Genomic DNA, 15,136 nt, shown 5'->3' on the forward strand with positions numbered 1-15,136 from the left:
GATGAGCAGCGGAAAAGTCGGAAAATTCGGGGAAAATTCGAGGCAGAACTGGTAACCAGAGGACCGACCCAGCTGCTGACCAAAATCAATCGAAGTGAATCAATTACGCCATCCGTGCCGACTTCGCTCCTCGCCCCTTGCCCCTTGCTCCCTGTTGCCGTCTCTTTCGGCCACATCCTGTCCGTCTCTTTCACACACACCCACACACACCCACACACACACGCACACTCAAAGGGTCGACGGACGACGGGTCGGCCTAAAGTGAAGTGAATATCGCGTTTGGTAATCGTGACAAATTCCGTCGAATGATGCGCACACTTCATTGAAGCGTCGCCATCGATGCCATCAAGAGCATCGAATGCCGCGGCATCGATGCCAACTGCTCCTAATTATATGTACATGTATATATATATATCTATATGTGCATTTAGATGTACATCTATGTATGTGTGCGCTGGGGAAAAAGGTCCACGAACTGTTAATTTCCATGGAAATGCCATTTGGTCCAGCAGCTGCCTCAGTCTTTGTCTCCGATTTTCACTCTCGCTGATTTGACTTTTGCCATGGGGGCACTAAAGCACTGAACAGCGTTTTATTCGCTGGAAACATGGCTGCTCACTATATATACTATACTCTATTTAATAATATATGGCGCATAAGAAATTGATTTGTAGGTAACTTGTAACTTGTAACTCGTAGTTGCAGCATTTTGCATGCCCTTTAGATGTTTGCAACTTTTGTGGGGTTTTAATGGCCGTTGTTACTGTGTCTCTCATTTCTATTCTATTTTTTTCTTTTTTTTCTATTTTTTTCCTTTTTTTTCTACTTTTTCTCGTAGCCAACATTGCAGGGCTTCTATTTTGTTCTGCTGCTGTGGCTTTAGACTTCCTTCGTCTTTGCTTTTCTTTGCTTTTACGCTCTTTGGCTTATTTTCCACTGGATTTTTCTGCCCTGCACAGCAATAAATTTCAAGTATTTTATATCACTCATATACCCGTACTTGTATAGTTCGAAAAGTAAAATAATTAGAAATTGAAAAACCCAAATCGTTCGCTAAAGTTTAGTCTGCCAGAGCTCGAGCGCCCAAAAAGTAATTTATTCATTTTAGCAAGAGATTTCCACTGGCTGAGAGTGCTTGCAGTACCTTAATGGGTTTTTCTGTGTGCCGCTGCTGTGGCTGCTGCAGCTTTGATTGCACTTGCTCCACCCCCCCTACCCCTCTTACCCTCCTTGCACCCCCTTAAAACCAGGCTAAGCTGCTTCTACACCAAAACCCCCCACCCATCCCCTCCATAGGCCAATACTAGAGATGATGTTATTGCGACCAGGAGCCCGAAGTTGTTCGCTCCGTTGAATGTTGTTGACAGGCTTTCAAGGGACTCCGAGACTTCGAGACCTCAAGCCAACACCCCCGTTTACATCTATATATATATAAATATATATACAAATATATATGTATATGTAGGTATATACTGTGTGTGCGGCAAAGTTGGCATCCATTAAATTGAGTTTTTATATTGAGACGCTTGGCAGACGTCGGCTCCAACGGTAATTGAATTAGAAGTCCCCCACTCGACCTGCTATCTAATATTTTTTCCTACTTACTTGCCGGCAATTAAACGCAATTTATTAATATTTTCCACGGCACTTCAGTGCTTTGCATTTGAGTGATAGTACTTTAGGTGTTCTTTAGGTGTAAATAAACACTGTAAACCTCACTTGTCACGGCAATAAAGTAAACCATAACTTAAATACATTAAAGCACTGGAATCTAGCTCAACTATTAAACCAGGAACTATAAACAAGGAGGAGTGCTGGTGCAGTGTACTCTATAAAGACTTAATCTAAATATATGTGGGGTGCTTACATTTTTACTGGAATTGATTGAGACACCAGTTGCGTTGCAAAAACGAACTTCTTCATCCGACGAAAGCTGAAGCCCAACTGCATGCCAGGCAAACAGGCAAAACTGCAGCTTAACATGACAACTTAAACGTACGTAATTAAAGTGAGCGATCCAGTATTTCCTAGTCCTCCCAATTAAAAGCGATCAGTGCTAATTTAAGCCATGACGCCATGTTCATTATCCATTCACAGTCCTCACTTGGCGAGTGAAATTCTTTATGTGCAAATGCCAGCCGTTTGATTTACACCTTTCACCGCCTCAAATAGTCAAATGGTCTCTTCACTTGCGGATAGAAAACAAGCGATAAATATTCCACATACGCCGTGGTGTGCGACGTAAAAGCGTAAAAACAGAGTGAAAAAACAGAGTAAAAAAACAGAGTAAAAAAGGGGCACTAGTGAACTTGAAAAGCAAGTCAAGTGTATCCGTGGGCAGTAAAGCAGTCACTTTTCACCAATTTATTGTCGATGATATGCACAGACATCTCTATATTGAGTTCCATGTAGAACGTAGAAGGTAGAAGGTGTTGAGTGAATTGTTTCGCTGTTAACTGCTGTTAACTGCCTTTTTTGGCTCTCTGTTTTAGGTGAAACAAGAGAAACACATGGGAACACCACAGGAAATTGTACATGCACTGGCACTGGAAAATGCGGAAGTGCATGGCTCTCGAATTTATAGTTATACTTCCCTTAAACTCATAACTTCTAAATAAATATTCGTATGCATGGCACAAGTTGCATGCTGTATATTATGCATTTTAATATTTGATATTTGCCCATTTTTGCGGCTTTCGTAGTGGAAATCTTTGCATTTTGGTTGACATTTTCCCGCTGCCAGTCGGGCAGCACCAAGTTGTCGGCCTATTTGTTATTGTTGACCGGTTTTCCCCCCGTCTTTTCTTTTTGGAAAATGTCCCCGGTGCCAGCATGGACACTCAACAAATATGCAGGCTGTGCGGAAAAGATAGCAACGCAACATCGTGTGTTCTGTTGACGGATCCCAGGAAAAACAGGGGCGAGCCTGGGAACAATGCGGCAGTATTGGATGTGCCACCACCAGTTTCCAGTTCCGTTTTTCCCGCAACATTTTCACTGCCTTCCGTGGAATCTGTGCGGCGTGCATATGTGTGCGTGTGTGCGTGTGTGTTTAGGAGGATTTGGCTTAATTAAATTCCGGAATAAAAGGATATTGGTCTGGGCAGCGCTTTAAGCTCGCCTTTATGTCTTTTGACAAAAGTCTTAGCGACTTATTCGAGTCAGCCTGCAGCTACAGATTTTAATTACGGCTATAAATCATAGGCAAGTCGACTGGTTGCTGGGTGGTAGGTGGTGGGTGGTGGGTGGTAAACCCAACCCATATCACATACTCACCCTGTCATATTAATCGCAGTCGCAGGGGAACTCTTATCGCATAGTTATCTCACATGTGCGTACACGTGAAATACAAGTGAGGTGATTTTAAATGTATGCTAAATATATGGCAATAAAATGTATTTGTAAGTAAGATGTGTTAGGCATTCTTTTTAAGCCATTCACTGCAATTACGCTCAGTGTAGTTCAGGGGATGTAAATGAAGAGCCCAAATTACTGCAGTTTCATTGTTTCCCGGGGCACGCCAATCATTGTGATGCCTTCACAGTTCGTGGCCCAAATTTACAGCACACAAAAGTTGCGCATTAAAAAGTTCACCTAATAGTTGTTAGTTATCCCTTAACCAACCCCCTGCCCTATGACCCCTGACCCCTCCACCTCACAGAGAACGTGCGGCAGGGCATTCATCAGCTAGTTCATCAGCACTAGGCCTGCTCCTTCTGCTTCATTGTGGCCAAACTGGCATAATTATTGCAAACTTTTGCCGCTCGTGCGGCGGGCTTTTCATTTCGAATGGCTGCCCTTCCACACGGCTTTATCTAGTGGATGAAAGAGGGTAGCCCAAATAGTTACTATGAATGCTATCCATCCGCAGTTGATCACGCCAAATGGGCTCATAAACTTGTGAGTGCAAAGTTGGCCGGAAGTTCAGTGGCTCTATTCACTCTGCTAGGTGTGTTTCAGCTAATAAGCAGAAATTGCCGCTTCCCTGCAAGCCAAAAAACAAAAAGGAAAATGGAAAAAGGAAAAAGGAACAGGTTCGATGTCCGAAGTGCGGGGCACATAAAACTGGTTGCTAATTGCATGCCAGGACCAGGACCCACATCTTCGCACTTTACAACATTTTTAATGGCTGTCAGCGGAGACTGTGAGGAATCGCACACACATATACGCGCTTATAGTACGCATGGCATGTGGCATGTGGCAGGGGGCATGTGGCATGTTGCAGGGGGCAGGGGGCATAGTGGCGAGTCGACTAAATGCCCTTTTGCGGGATTATCTGCGGCGACAGATCTTGGCCAGACTGGCGCGTGTTGCAAATAAATTCGTCGTTTTCGGCTTGGCCTTTGTTTTTGCTTATTTTATATTGCACATATACATATATATATATATAGATTTATATCTATACATTTATATGTATTTTATTTATATATACATATTTATCTCGGCAACACTTGCCACTTGTTTGCTGTACGTTCTAAAGTCGAAAAAAGGCGCTGCAAAGGTCACGGCGCCGTCTCGTCCATTGTCCAACATTTTGTTGTTGCCACCGCCCACTGCCCACTGCCACGCCCACATCGGCCACATTCAAGGCGTTCGAGCAGAACGCACTAGTGGTCAATAATCATGGCACCATCGGAACAAGCAGTTGATTTATTATTTGACCAAAGTATCCCCTTCTTTCCATCCTATACGAGTATATAATATGTAGGTAGTTCTCTAGATGTTTAAGCTTGCGAATAACATTTTTTACTTCCCATACTGAATACTGTTTGTGTTTTTTCTGTTTTTCTGATTTTTCGGTTTTTTTGTGTTTGCACTACATGTTGCTATTGAGTTTCAAGTACTTCGCTCTGATTGAATTGAAGCTCTCCAACTTTTTTTTCATGCCGCGCCCCAATGAATAAATAACCGTTGTGGACTTTGGTGTAACGGCAATATTGAATTTAATTTGCAGCGAAAGTAATCAATCTTTCATCAAAAGGTTCTATGGCAAATGGTGTTCGGTGTTCGGTGTTCGGTTAGTTTTCACGTGATATGTTAAACGCTGAAATTTGATTTGCCATGTTTTTAATTGCTTAAATTCATTGTTAAAGCAAGCCAGCTTAAATACTTAAACTATTTTGCGGGCTTACCTTTTATAGTTTTGACTTCTGTCAGTTCAGTTTTTCCCACACGAATTCAGAGCTGCAATGAAAATGTGAACGCAGCGCTTTAGTTTCTCATTTGCAATTAGGCGAGGTCAAGTGCCATATATCACTCATACGCCCGGTAGGTTCAGTTCGGTCTGCTTGTCAGCTGATAAGGGCAGCTCCTCGAAATCGCCGGACAACTACAACTGGACAACGACCTCTCCGAGATCGGGACTCACTCCACCAGCCACTTTCGGATTCACGTTCGTCCTTGATGAATCTGGGAATCGGGGAGTGTGGATATCGGGGAGTCTGGGAATCGAGGAATCTGGGAATCTAGGAATCTGGGGTCGATGACTAATGTCCTGCTCGCGGTTGATTTGTAATTTATTTTCGCATTTTCGGCTGCCCTAGGAGCAAATAAATTTTAAATAAGGTCAACAAAATACTTCGGGTCCTGCTAATTGCCACAAGCCTCGCCTCGCCTCGCCTTTTCTTTGGGCCCTACTTAAACACTCAAATGGCCATAAATTTGCCCCTCTTTCGCGCACCAGAAGGGTCAATGTGTGAACATGCAAAACAGCAAAAAAAAAACACACAAAAAACACACAAAAAAACGAAAGGGAGCAAAGAATCGGTATCGGTGGAAAATCAACATCCACGTCCTGGGAAAATTCCGCTTCTCTGTTTGGTTACACGGTCCCATCCTTTCCCCTTTCCCCCATTTCCATTTCCCATCTCCATTTCCCCATCCATCCAAATTTTCCGCCTTCCGTTGGCTGTATTCATTTTATTTTTCGCTGTCATGTTCCCTGTCACTCTGGCAGCAGAAGAAAAGTGTTAATCGAACTACAGAAAAGGCAGAAAAGGTTGAGAAAGCGTATTTGTACTTATAAAAAGGTTAGCACTAGTGATCAACATTTTGTTTAGCTGACAAAGTTTGCTGGTCGGCCCTTTGTGTGCACCAAATAAGTTTGTTTCTCCTTTCTCTTCAAACATCACCCATACGCCATGTGGTGCTTACGAATCGAAAGGGTTCTTTTGGCAGGCAACCTCAGTTATCAAACGATACTTCATCAATATGGGTCACAACTCAAAGTTGGAATAAGTTTAAGAAAGTTAGCGGAGTGTCAGCGGCCAACATTGATTTTCCCAGGTTTTCAGCCAAAAACTCAGGAAAAATTGGTCCAAATATGAAGTGACAAACCTCGTTGAGTTCGAAATTTAATCGTAATACAAATTGTAGCCAAAAAGTGATACGGGTCGTAAACTGCGGTTGTCAGCTGTGCAGGAAAGGCATTTCTTCAGCATGCTGAACCTTTTGTGCAGAGTTATGAGGAAAAGCAGCCGGAAAAGCGAATAGAACGTTGATAATTCGAGCATAACAACAAAACGAGGAGTTATGCCTCGCTGAGCTCGTATGAATAATTCTAATCGATAACCCTTCACTGGCTGGCCCAGCTGACCAATGGATGTTCTCACATTAAAAACGCACAAAAGTGTCGGCTACAAACTTGCCATCGAGCTTGTCAAGTGCTCCATTGTTTGCATTTGCTGGGCGACTTTCATGGGCAAAACTATGCCATGGCCCGCATTTAATTGCTGTCCCAGCAATCAGAAAGTCGAGAGTGGAATGTTCCTTGATTTCGCTAAGCGATTCCTCATTCCTCAGTCCTCAGTCCTCATTCCTTATCCCTTATTCGTTATTCCTCATGAAACATGAAAGTAATTGCACTTCTCTCGGCCCCTAGCGACATTGTTTCAAATTGAAACTGGCAGATGGACATCCAGACATCCAGACAGCAGTCAAGGAAAAGCGCATGGCAAGTGCCACTGGCAGTGGTAAGTTGGCAGTTGGCGGGGAGACTCGTAGGAAAATCGGAGAAAAATCGAAGGAAATTGTGTGCGTGTCTGGGAGACTAATGTGCAGACACTGCGATTTGATCGGTCAGTCTGGGAATCCTTAGAATCCTTCGAATCCTGGCAATCCAGGGAATACAGGGAATCCAGGGAATGCCGGGAGTAAGGTAAACAATTTGCATGAACGCCTTCAGAATCTGGGCGTATTAGCAACGTTTGACCAAACATTACTTTCGCATCTCAGATGTGTTAATAATACAATTTCATTTGTCTGCCAAGGAAGCTGGCGGAAAACTGCAAGAAAAAAAACGAGCGGAAAATTTACGATTTACGATATGTGTGTGTGCTGCTGGACAACAAAGTACTGAGCAAAACTCTGCCGCCTCCGGTGGACTATTTTTGAAAAGGGTTTGACATTTAAAGCACATACGCACACACGAACACACACACACACACACGCACACCCAACGTCCCAAAAATGACAAAACGATGTCTAAACGAGCTCCAAACGAGCGGCAGAAATACTTGCACACACAAGCCGTATACCTAAAATGAAATAAAATAAAATGAAATAAAATAAAAAGGAATAAAATAAAATGAAATAAAAAAAAATGGAATAAAATAAAATGGAATATATAAATAGAATAAAATAAAATGGAATAATATAAATAATAAAACATAAATATATAAAATGAAGCAACATTTTTGGGGGGTGGCGCAGCTGTTTGAAAAAGGGGGGGTGACAAATGGGCTGGCTGCTCCAAGGATATCACTTCCTTTGGCCAGTGCTTAACTCACACACGAACAAGCCAAAAAAGTAACCAAAACACATCTCCATTTGCCCATTTGTCCGTTTGTCCATTTGTCCGTTTGTCCATTTGTCCGTTTGTCCATTTGTCCGTTTGTCCATTTGCCTGGCCAGCGTAGCCAAAATTGAACACTAAAACTCAAACGAAAACCTTTTCCCTCAAGTATAAAGTATAATAATAGCACTACAGTGGTTGCAGCAGCCTACGAAATTAGTTTATGCACGTTATGGAAAAGGTTCAAAAACATTCCATATTGAATTGAATTCATGGGAATTTTGGAATTTATACATATAGTGGTATGCTTGGGAATGATTTCAGTTGCCTGTCTTATTATTACTTTCGAAATCTTTGAAATCAACAAGTTTTTGAAGGCTACTAAACTGCGCCACTGTTATTTTTATGGGGGGTAGGAGGAGTTCAAAGGATATGCAGAGCGGAGCGTGTTACACATTCATTACACACACTCGCACACACACTCGCACACACACGCAGGCACTGAAAAAGGTAAGCGGACCTTTTTGTTAAACGTCTCAATTGGAGCAGAAGTGGCGGGATGAGGGTCCGTTTGATGCTTAATGTGCTTAATGTTTTATGCAGGGCAGTCGGAACACAACAAAAAAAACATATTAAAAAGGCGCACAAGTGCCTCAAGTAATACGTTTAATTTATTCATTTAAAGACTGACCTCCAGCCATTTCAAATGTGATGTGGGCAGAGGCATCTTTTTCAAATTTCGCGCGCAGTGCACGGCAAAAAAAGAGTGGTCAGCTGCACAGTTTCCAAAGTGCAACAGTGCAAGACTCCAGATGAACAAGCAGCTATTTTCGTGCAGTGTACATAGTTTGCCGCTCGTGTGCGATATTGTCTCCTTTGATTCTTTTCATTTCGCCTTCAATGCTGATTACATTATTTATTTGTGGCCACTGTGTGCAATCTTCTTTCAAGGGGGCCGCGCCCCCTCCACCCCTTCGGTTTTCCTCACGCAATCCTAGGTGATACAGTGTGAGTGGGCGTGGCAACTGTGACAGCCCCAAATTACACAATTTTGAATTGAGCAATTTGTATGTGGTCTCGCTCTCTCGCTCGCTCGCTCGCTTGTTTCGCAATAATGCCAATATAATAACAATGGGCGCGTGTCTGTTTGTTTGCCACTTGATAAATGAGATGGCCATCAGGGGGTTAAGGTGGCAATGGGGGTGCGGCCTTGCCCCCGAAGGTGTTAGCCAGGGCTTTTCCTACGTTTCCTACATTTTTCTCGTATTTTCCCCGCATTCCTCTTCGTTTTCCTCGCATTTTTTCGGCCTTTCGACCATGATTAAGCTATTGGGCGTGTTGCCCACTGCCAGCAGCTGCTCCTGGGCGTGGCCACTCCCCCGATCACTATGCTTTTCAGATATATACATATATATATAGTATGTATATGTAGGTCGCCTGAAGGCGGGCCACAAAACTATTAGGGAGACAACCGGCAATTTGAATTATGTGTATGACAAATGGATAGATAAATTAACTGACTGCCACTGAGGGAGGTATTTTCTGTATATTTAGCAGAAGGGATTGTGCTTTTTCAAGAACTGCATAACTAAAAATTAAATAAAAATCCAGCAGTTCATCAAGCCGGCTTTTAAGTCGCCTTAAAGCTTTTCTCGTTGCCCCAACAGCAGCACGTATTTCCGGAAAAGCGGATGAAGCAAACGCTTTCCCTAATCCGATTGGAAAATTGGGCAGAGCACAGCAGCAAATATCTTGTTCGCAACTTGCTGATTTTCTACTTCGAACATAAAGCAAACCTTAAAGCCAAAAATTAGGCAATCGTAATTTGCTCTAGTCGGCCATTAAAATCTAGTGTCGGAGAAAACAGGATAAGCAGATTGCACTTAAACTCAATTTCATTTAGACGGCAATTGCGACAAGAGGCCCATTAGTCGAGGACATGCTAGTAAGTAGCAAGTAGTAAGTAGTAAGTAGACATCGACTCAATGTCCTTTTGGGCGAATGAACGAATGAACGAATCGATCGGAATAAATATGTAAATTCCAGGCAATAGCAATGGAAATATCCAGGCGATATCCAGTCGAAATCGAAATCCAAATCGGAGTTATGGCAGTGAGGTACGAGTATATGGAACAAGTGGTGCGTAAAACTGATGACTAGACACGTTGACAATCCAGTTTGCCAACGACGACAAGTTGGGCCATTAAAATGAACGTAGACTGGGGAATAAAAACAAAAAAAAACCAGAGGCAAAGGCAAATGAAGCCGCTGCCCTTGAATGTTTAATAATACGAGTATCGAGCCAAAAAAAGATACCGAGACTCGGTAGACAACTTCGTCATGTATCTTACCTATATATATACATATATAAATGTATCTGTATCTTAACGAGGCGTAAAGAAACGTATACGGCGAACAGATTAGACGGCTGACTTGCACATCGGAATACCAACTGAATGGCACTCGGCAGCATTTGAATTGAACTTTAATGATGGATTCGATTGATTTAAGAAAGCCAATGCAATGCCAGAGCTTCGAGAACAAGGTTTGATTATGAGTGAGTAACTCAACTGCTGATGGTGGCACATTGTAGCTAAAGTTGCGCATCTCGGAAGCGTAACTACTTAGAAATACAACAAGGAAGCATCATGATGACACCGCCATAAAAAAGCTTCTTTACATCCGCGTACTAAAACAACTCGTACCTTTGAGCGCAGCTCTCAGCTTAATTTTCGGCTTTTGCAAGCAGCATCCTTGCAGTATCCTTACAGTATCCTTGCTGGCAATCAGCTCCGCTTGCCAACAAAGTGCCACACGGCGTGGCATGTTGCAAGTTGCCAGTTGCCAGTTGCCAGTTGCCAGTGGACCTTCCGCGGGCAACACGCTCATTTAACAAACGCTTCCACTTGGATGTGCGATGTGCGATGTGCGTAATTTTTCAGCTGGTTTGCCCTGGCTTTTCCGCATTTTTCCCCTGCTTTTCCTCCTCGCTGCTTTTCCGCTTTTCCACGCTTCCGCTGCAAACTGCAATTTGGCTGGCTGCTCTGCTTTCCCTCCCATGTACTTGCTCTCAATTGTTTTCCACGCGCATTTCCCCTTAGCCAGTAAATGCTTTTATTGTGCTCAACGAGGGTTCGGACTTGTATTAGCGTAATTCCCGGGCTCATCTGGCGGCGAACTGTGATTGTTGTCCCTACCAGACAACAGACAACAGACAACAGGCAACTCAAATCCCCCCGCAAATCTCCTTTGGAGTTCATTAATTTTGATGCCACAACTTGGCATTGCGAGTGGATGAAGAAGCCGGGCTCAGTCGCAAATCTCAATGCAAATCTCAGGTTGCCATTGCCATTGCCATTGTTGCTGCGCTAATAAAAAGCATAATTCGCTGGAATTTTCATATTTATGGGCAATGGCCTTCCTTGCCACTTGCCACTTGCCCCTCTTCGCTCTAAAAGGGAATCCTGCGGCGCGTGTTGCCACTTCAAAATTGTTGCAGTCATATACATAATGGCCGGGGCAACGTGAAACTGTTGCAAAGCGCAATAAATTTTACAAAATATGTATGTATGTATATACATTCTCCCAGCACGAGCACTGACAGCCCGACGACGACCACGCTGCGTATGAGTGATATTTTCTGTGGAGCGGGTAACTTTCGTTAGAGAAAGTGAAAGAGAGTCAGACAAAGTGAAAGAAAGTCGCTAGCAGACGGTCAAATACAAATAAACTTTTGACAAGCTCCGACGGCTCGGTTTTGATTATAAGCATATTTATTTATATTTACTTGGATTTGGAATGCCAAGAAGGGCAAGAGACACATCAAAAACATGCCAACTTTAAAGAGCAGGTGATCAGCATTAAATTTTTATGATCAGCAGAAACAGGCTGCTACAAATGTGCATTTACAGCTGAAAGATACTCCATTTGATTGGTAAGTGTGCAGTATTTGCAAGACGGCATGTCGCCATGTGTTAGATAAATATGTAATTGAATTAGCCAGTTAGCCAGTTAGACAGCTGGACAGCTTGATAAGTTGAGCACAGATGCACTCCAATTACGTTGCCTGCTCTCCTTTCGGCGTGTCAACTTGGCTTAAACTGAAACTGAAACCGACACCCAAACGGCTGTCTGTTACTGCTACTTGTTACTGCTACTTGCTACTTGTTACTGGTGTTGCTACTGCTACTGCTACTGGTAGTTCTCGCTACCTGTCACAGGTAACAGGTAACGTGGCGAGACAACAAAACAAATGCCGCTCAATTACGGCGGAGGCAACGATAATAAACAGGTGACAGGCGGGAGGATGCCGGAATCTGGAATCTCGGATGGCTTTCGGCCAAATTGAAGCTGGCTGAATGCTAACAAGGCCAAATCACAGTCGAGCCTGTTACATACTCCTTGCTACATATATATACCATATATGCTATATATACTATATATGCTACATATATATATGGATGTCTGCGACAATGGCTGGTTATATCACACAAACTGCTCGCCTTTGCCTTCGTGCTGTCATTTCATTTCGCCTGTTTGCCGAGCTCGTATGCAAATTCAGTTGTGCCTTTCATAAAAGCCGCTCATAAACTTTTTATAATGCCTGCATATGCCAATGAAGAGGTCGTAGCATTCAGCCTGGGTGTGTTGTTGTTGCCCTTCCACACCCAAAACCCAAAACCCACAGCCCCAAAACCCTTGCTCTCTCAATTTTCCGCAGCGCGACGCTTTTCTTATCGCTCACTTGGCAGCAGCGGGGGTTTTTCATTAATTGCACAACTGCTGGTTGTTATCAATACATTTAGCCAAATAATTGTGGCAAGTACTTGCACGCACCCCCTTTCATTCATTTCCTTTTCTTTTTCCATTTTCTTTTTCTTTTTTTTTTTGTGGCAACTAATTGGCGCACATAATTGTCGCGGGGGGGGGGGAAGGGGAAAGGGGAAAGGGTGTGTGTCAGTCTGTTTCTGTGACCATTTCCTTGCTTTTACTTCGAGCGGGAAATGGGAAATTCCCAAAACAAATAATTGACGCTCTCCGCTCATAAAACTTGCCACTTTTCCCGCACTTTCCGCCGCTTTAGCCGCTTTTCCGCTTCTCCGCTTTTCCTGCACCCCGAAAATAAAATGAATACATTGTCTGAGTGGCTGCGGTTCTGCTGAATTCTTCTACTTTTGTTTACTTAAGTTACATTTTATGCACAGTTTATGTTTGCTACACCAATATAAATTTCGCTTCGTGTATATATATATTTTTAGTTTTTTTTTTCATTCAGGATTACCGCCATTGGTTAGTATCCATTTTTTACGTTGCGGTTTCGCTGGCTTTTAATGGCCAAACGCGTAAAACTGTGACGGTGAATGCCATGTTGTGTCTATTTTAACACAAACTGCAGTGTGTTTGTAAGCTGACCTCAAATCCACATAAAAAAAGAAGCTGCAGTTAAATATTTTTATAAATTCCATTGAAAAAATCGCTGTAACACGAAGAGCTGCTGGGCTGAAGGCAAACTATTAAACTTTATGGCTGAGCAAATGATTTCAAACCACCTGATATGCTTATCAAGCAAGTTGCAACTTTGCCCGTCGGGCTGCATCAGCTGCATCAATTTCTAGCCGGGAATCGGAGAATTTAATAAGTCTGCAGGTCCATCAGCATTATCGTCCTAACTGCCGCCGCCCATCTTCATCATGACGATGTACAGTATACACACAGTAACTAAGTCTTAATCAAGCTTCGCTGTCTGGGCGCAAAGTTTTCCCTTGGCTGTTTTCCCCCCAAAGCTGCCGGGGAAAATCGGCCAAAAGTTTTTATGCTTTTACTACATCTTAGTTGCACCCAGTTGGCGTTGGATGCGGGTTTTTATGGCCAAATTAATAAGTTTGATAAAAGGGCAGGCGGTTTCTTTGTGCAGCAGCCAGCCACTTTACTCCAGCGACTTTTAAAACTCCTCTGCAGTCTGCAGTCTGAAGCAACTGGCAGCTGGAACTCCCAGCTGAATTCGAGTAATCGTGAATCTTGAATACTGAATCGTTAATCGTGAATCGTGAATCTTGAATCCTGAAGCGTTAATCGTGAATCCTGAATCGTTAATCGTAAATCGTGTATCTGTGGGACATTAACACATTTGGCTGAAAAATCCGTGTGCTCGCCCACAAACGCCCACCGCCTGGCCACGCCCACTGCCACAAAGGTCACACAGGTGCTCGCATTTGGGGCGACTTGCCACAGTCTGCCACAGTCTGCCACATGTTTGCCACCTGCATCCATTCTATACCCGCCAGGTGACAGTTTTTAATGAGCACTCATTAAGAGTCGCAGGCCAAAGAGATGGGTATCCCGCTGGGTATATTAGACTACTCAGGCAGAGTAGTTCGGCATACAGCAAGCACTAATATAGGAACTGAACTTAAGATCCGATGCCATCTTATCGTTTATCGTCTACTGGCAGTAATACCATCGATGAGTTGCCAAGTGTCTACACTTTGCTTATGATTACTATGCACATTTTATTGAACGCCGATGGGTGGCTGTGATAACATAGGGTAGCGCCAAGTGCGTACGAGCGAAAAAACGAAAAGGAAAAAGAAAACGTGCAAGCCCAGCCAAAAATGTTACACATACGCCATGTGCGCCAGAGGAAAACTAAACGACAACAGTTTGCTAGTTGCGGACTGCTGTTGCTGTGGCCCAGTCAGCAATCTCAACTGGATATTGTTTATCTTGGCATCCTCAGTGTTTTTTTCCCTTTTTTTGGGCGGCAACTCAAAGGTTGAGTGGCGAGTGTTTAGAGCTTAAATTTGTGTGCCCACATTTTGCAGGGTATTAAATTTGCATTAGCTCCGGCTACTGGCATAATCCCTGGGCAATTTCAATTAATGTCTGGCCCATTGGGGATTTGGCTGATAAACTCGATGGAAAACACGATGAAATTTATGGTTAGCACACGCGCCATAGAGCCAGTCGCAAACCAAAACCAAACCAAGCATAAATCAAGCAAAGCATCAATAAATCACAAACTGTTGACGTGCCATCAAAACATGGGGTCAACTGAATGAATGAATGAATGAATGACTGAATGCAACTGCAACATGCATTCATGTCCAATTGTGTAATTTAGTTGCCACAAAACGAGGGTTAACGGGCGCCCAAGTAAACCGGAGAGACAATGACAATTAATACACGGCATTTACATTGACAGCAATCTATTTGCGAAACAACAAACAACGGTGAGCCAACTAATGGGAATTGCGATTGATTTTACAACCAGGCAAACAACTTACAAAATTTACAATTTACAATACATATGCTGCACATCTGTGCCCTGTCTCTATTGTTTTGTAT

The 15,136-nt window shown here is 43.2% G+C and overlaps 1 protein-coding gene across 5 annotated transcripts in view; it reads right to left on the reverse strand.

Annotated features, from left to right (window-relative positions):
• LOC122623952 (sex peptide receptor) overlaps positions 1-15,136 on the reverse strand; it is a 46,042-nt gene that overhangs the window by 21,601 nt on the left and 9,305 nt on the right. For 2 of the 5 annotated variants that reach the window (XM_043803352.1, XM_043803354.1), the window contains exon 2: positions 5,133-5,184. The exons of 2 other annotated variants lie outside the window; for them this stretch is intronic. The gene's annotated coding sequence lies outside the window, so the exon portion shown is untranslated. Of the gene's footprint in view, positions 1-1,867; positions 1,938-5,132; positions 5,185-15,136 lie in introns of those variants that run through there. One more of the 5 variants, XM_043803355.1, reaches the window with a different exon arrangement.

The sequence above is a fragment of the Drosophila teissieri genome, chromosome X, assembly GCF_016746235.2.
Source record: "Drosophila teissieri strain GT53w chromosome X, Prin_Dtei_1.1, whole genome shotgun sequence".
In the NCBI taxonomy this organism is placed as follows: Eukaryota; Metazoa; Arthropoda; class Insecta; order Diptera; family Drosophilidae; genus Drosophila; species Drosophila teissieri.